The sequence below is a fragment of the Echinops telfairi genome, unplaced genomic scaffold (genome assembly GCF_000313985.2).
Source record: "Echinops telfairi isolate 266 unplaced genomic scaffold, ASM31398v2 ScPeMD7_5;HRSCAF=22, whole genome shotgun sequence".
Lineage (NCBI taxonomy): Eukaryota > Metazoa > Chordata > Mammalia > Afrosoricida > Tenrecidae > Echinops > Echinops telfairi.
The window spans coordinates 16,661,109-16,666,715 of record NW_022103901.1 but is presented as its reverse complement, the minus strand read 5'-3'; the positions used below and the strand labels follow the sequence as shown (position 1 = coordinate 16,666,715).

Genomic DNA, 5,607 nt, shown 5'->3' with positions numbered 1-5,607 from the left:
CACACACACACACACACACACACACACACACACACGCGAACTTCTGCCCATATTTCTTGATGACTTCCTAGAGACTAAAGCCCACACATGAACCCAGGACTGGCCTCTCCAGGCACCCCGCCGCACGCCCCTCCTTCTCCCTGTCCCTTCTACTTCTGATGCTCCACTTCAGCCACAGTCTTTGCACAATCTGTTTTCCTGCCTGCAACACGCTCCCTACTCTTAGAAGCATTACCAGTACCTTGACCGGCACCAATAGGGCACCCAAGGTACCGTTATCCTTAGACAGGTATTTATTTCTATCTATCCTGTACTTCATAATGTGAGCCCTCTGAGGACAGAGACCATGTCCTTTCATGCACCCCCCCAGATCAGTGAATGGCAACTCTGCCCTTCCAGGTGCTTGGAAAAGTCTGGAGTCTACCTGACTTCCCTCACACCTCATGTCTGACCTGTGGATTCCCAGGATGCAGCCATTTCTCACGCCCTCTCCCTGCAGCCTCCTCGATCCCAGCCACCATCACCTCATACCTGGATTAGATTAGTAGTCTCTGCCTTTGTCTCTGCTCATCTCCTTGGCCAGAGGGAGCCTGTTTCCACTAAGATCATGTCCCATTCTCTGCTCAGACCCTTCCATGGTTCCCAGCTCACCCACGGCTAGAGTCCAAGTCCTCACTGCACCCTGTGCTTCCCCGGCCTCATTTCTTACTGTTCACTCCCTCACTTCCTCCACTCCAGCCATAGGGGTCTCCTTGCTGGTTCTTGAACGTGCCAGGCATGCTCCTGCTTCAGGGCCTTTGCACTGTGGCCTCTTCTGCCTGCACTGATCTTCCCTCAGATAGCCGGGTGGTTTACTCCCTTCCTCATACATGACCTTCTCAGGCCTTTGCTGACTAATCTATTTAAAATTCCAAATTCCCCATCCCTCACACTCATCAACCTCCTGCTGGAGTCCCGGTATCCAAAGCAGCATCTGGGACAGAGGGATGTTCAACAACTATTGGTTGGAGCTGTATATGAGTGACTGTCTTCCACCCAAAATTTGGGCCAATAAGGAACTTCATCTCTTGAAGAAAATGTTCTGAAACTGATTGAGGGGATCATTACACAATCTTTTTAATACAAATAAACAATTAACTTGTATGATATGTGAAGCATACACCAATCAAACTATTTTTAAAAGAATCTTAACTCTTCAGCCTTTGCTCCCAAGCCTCCTTGGTGGTGGTCATTGTGATGGACACCAAGAACATGGTGACAACCAAGCATGGTCCACTTTGGTCAACACGGGACTCAAAAAAACAAGATAAAATGCTGTCCTACAAGTTCAGAAGTCTGCTGATTCTTGATTATGTAGAAGGCCTGGCCCCCTAGGTGCATAATCCCTTAGAGCAGCCATCAGTAGGGCCAAGCAGAAGCTGCTCCCGTGAGATGAGACACAAATATGCTAATGTGGTAGAGACATAATCTGGTGTCAACTTGAGACTATTAAGCATGAAGGGGTGGGGTAGAGCCTGTCAATCAGGTCTCAGCTTGATGACCTCATTTGGAAGCACAACAGAGATAAATAGCTCACTGCAGGCCAGATACACTCCCTACCTGCAAGACATTCCTGTTGACAAGCCAGATGGAGCTACACTAATGGAGCCAGACCCCTGAAGCTAGAGGAGCCACATGGACACCCACGCCAGCACTGAGATGCTTCCGTCACAAGACTTTCTACTCACTGGCCTGTGATCTTCCTGCATTCGGCATCATTGCATGTGTTGCATGAGTCTGAAGAGAAATTTATAGACTGGTATCGGACATATGGGCTAATATTGGACTTGATCTGGACTGGGCTGAAATGTTTCCTTAATATACAATTACTCTTTGATATAAAGATCTTTCTTATACACGTGTGTCTATGAATTTGCTTCTCTAGTCAACCCAGACTAACACAGCTGGTTGGCCACAGCTCCCGGGTGTTCACCTCTGTCGCCCAGCTAAGCCCCTGAGACACTAGGGAATAAGGCTAAGAAGGAAGGCAGGGGCTAGATCACAAATGGTCCTGAGTAGCCACCCAAGGTGTTGCCTGCACTCTTATTTACATTACCCTTCCAAAAACACACGAGGCTGCAGTGGGGTGAGCACCTCTCCCGTGGTTTCATCAAGCTCTACCCTGAGATGAAAAGCCCTCCTCTCCCCTCAAGACAGCAAGAGTCCTTTATCTGTTATAGATGCAAGTCCCTTATCAGACAGATGATATGCAACTTTTGTTTCCCATTCTATGAGTTTTCTATTCACGGCCTTTTTTCCTCTACATTTTATTGTTTTATTCTATTTTATGTATCTATTCACTTCCTTCTTTGATTTTTTTTTTAAGGATAAATACAGCCAAACCGTTTCTACATCTACAATTTACTGGTGATGCTTGGTTACTTCTTGGAGTTTCACAGCTATCCTCTTCTTCTTCTTTTTACTTTTTAACATTTTATTGTTTCTGTGAACACACAGAGCCCAGCCGTTTAGCATCCAATAATTGATATGTATTTTGTTTCACGACATCGGTTGCAATCCGCCTCAGCGCCCTTCTCGTGCCCTTCCTGGGTGTCCGTTCCTTGACCTACCTGCCCTGCGAGGCTCTGTTTGTGGACAGATGATGCCCTTGTGCTTACAGATGCCTGACTTTTCTGAGGACTACATTACAGGTGAGTGGTGGTGTGCACTACATCGGTCTGTCTGCTGTTTGGCTGTAAAGTGGTTCCCAGAGGTGGATTCAGCACCAGGGTGTCTAAGGTAATAGTCTTGGGGCTCCACTAGTCTCTTATCAGAACAGTTAAGTCTGATCATTTTTATGATTTTGAATTTTGTTTTACATTCCTCCCTCCACCTACTCTGTCCAGGACCTTCTGTTGTGACCCTGACCAGAGTAGTTGATAGTGGTAGCCAGGTACCATGTAGCTTTTCTGGTCTCAAGAGATAGTGGTTCCCAAGATCCAGCCAACCTTTTCACCTATATTTCTCTTTCACTGATATAAAGTCACTTCCCCTTACAGTTATCATTTAGTATTTCAAGTTGCTGTTGTCCATCAGATCCCATCGAGAGAGTTCTTAAAAGAGCATAATGTTCAAGGCAGACCTTTTTAACTATTTAAGCTAAATTATTATTCGGTTTTAAAATGACTCCAGGAGTATTTTTGGTTTGTGGTTTAAAGATGATCTCATCCCCTCTGATCCAAGACCAGGGATGTGAATACCCTTGCTTCCTTGCCGAGGGCATTGCGAAGTTGTTGCAGATATCATCATTAGGTAAAAAAAATTAACACCTTACCATTTGATCTCCCTTTTGGCTCATTTAAAGTTGTTTTAGTTTTTAATGTTTTCTGCTCCCCCCCTCCACTGAGGTTTTTCTCTGTTTTACTTTGTTAGTTTCTTGGTGGTGATGGTAGTTTATTTGTTGTATGTTTTCTGTCTATGAAATCCGGTATAAGCAAATCTCTAGAGGCAGTAACTGGCCTAATCATTTCTTGGGGGCATGTCAGGGGAGGTAGGAGGGAAATGGGGAGCTAATAACCATGAGGGTGAGAAAGAATGTGGGAAACAGAAGGATTTCTCTCAAGCTGTCTCCCCCAAATACATGCCAGACTTAGTTGCTTGAGAATGACTATACACTTGGAGGTCATCAGGAGTGGATTGGGGATCATTCTCAGCTGTCTAGACCAAGCAGACATCACTGTTTATCCCACAAGTAGGGCCCACTCCCTTCCGATAAGGATAGTAGTTGTCTGTTTCCTTGTAGGAGACACTGGAGAGGTCAAACCCGCCCAAGGATGACCAAGATGTCATCCTTGTCACATGTATACCCCTATGTCACATGTATACCCCTAGACTTTCCCATTCCTATAGGCACACCCCTAGCTCATCCCTTCCTGTTACGCTTATGCCTGTCATAGATCCCCTTCCTACAATGTATATGCCTATTGCACTATCCCTTCCTGTGACATGTGATTCTGTAATCATGTCCCCCTAAAGTGAGATAACGATTGGTTAGCAATAAAGAGGCTCTCTCCGGAGCCCGGGAAGCTCTCCCCGGTCCTGGCTTCCCGGGGCCCTCTCTGGCTCTCGGGCCAGGGGAGGCTGCCCGATTCTCGGTCCCCGAGGCTGCTCCTGCTCTCGTGGCCGGGTTCCCCCCACGAGGACCATCAAGCAGGGCTGAGGTGAGCAATGCTACCATGAATTGTGCCTGACTCCATTACTCATGCTCTATGACTTTACTATAATCTTTACTTATTATCACTGTACAATTGCGCCTACCAGACCTGTGATGATTTGTGGGGTACCCCTTTCCTTTATCCCCACAGTTCAGCTTCAGCATGAGTACAATTAAGTGTTCTTCTCAAGGTTATCGAGAGTTTGTTATGATCCACAGTCAATTTCAAAGTCAATAAAACACAAGTAGACATCTCTCTTATATTCTCTGCGTTGAGCCAAGATCCATCTGACATCAGGAATGATATCTTATTGCATGTGCTCTTCTGCATCCATCCTGAATTTCTAACAACTCCCTGTCGATGTACTGCTGTAACTATTGTTGAATGATAGTCACCAAACTTTTGCTTGCATGTGACATCAATGATTTTGTTCTATAAGCTGAGCATTCTGATGCGTTATCTTTCTTTGAAGTGGGTACAAATTTGGATCTCTAATAGTCAGTAGGCAAAGTAGTTGTCTTCCAATAGAATAGTGAACATTTCCAGTTCTTCATTAGCTTGTTGAAGTATTTCAGTTGGTATTCCATCAATCATGGAGCCTAGTTTTTAGCAAATGCCTTCAGTGCAGCTCCGGCTTACTTTTTCTTTCAGTACCCTTGGTTCTTGCTGATGTGCTACCTCTTGAAATGGTTGAATGTTAACTAATTCTTTTTGTTACAGTGACTTGGTATATTCTTTCCATCTTCTTTTTTAATCAACAGTTTTATTGGCATATCATTAATATATTCCACAATTCAATAGTTCAATCACATTTTTCCATCTTCTTTTGATACTTCCTGCATCTTTCAATAATTTCCTCATAGAATCTTTAAATATTGCACTTGCAACTTGAATTTTTTCTTCAGTTCTTTCAGTTTAAGATAGACTGAGCTTGTCCTTCCTTTTTTGGTTTTCTAGTTCTAGGAATTTGCACATTTTTATTATAAAACTTTACTTTGTCCTCTGGAGCTGCCATTTAAATTTTCTGTTCACTTTTTTTACTTTATTTTTTCTACCATTTGCCTCAGCAACTCTAAGAATAAGAACTATTTTCAGAGACTATCCTGACATCCACTTTGATCTTTTCAATGACTTTTTGCTTCTTCGTGTGTAATGTTCTTGTTGTTATCCCATAGCTCATCAGATATTCTTTCTTTAGTCTTCAATGCATCGAGTCTGTTTTCAGATATCCCAGAAATTCAGCTGGGATATACTCAAGGTTATATTTTGGCCTTTGTGACCTTGCTTTAATTTTTTTCTGCTTCAATCTGAGTCTACTTGTGAGCAACCAATAGTGTGTTCCACAGTAGGTCCCTTATCTTGCTTTATTTGTTGATAATATTGAACTTCTTTCTCACCTCTTTCCACAGATATT

General features: G+C 43.8%; 1 protein-coding gene across 1 annotated transcript in view; it reads right to left on the bottom strand.

The window, feature by feature from the left end:
• GSG1L (GSG1 like) overlaps window positions 1-5,607 on the bottom strand; it is a 202,675-nt gene that overhangs the window by 184,874 nt on the left and 12,194 nt on the right. The gene's annotated exons all lie outside the window — the stretch shown is intronic.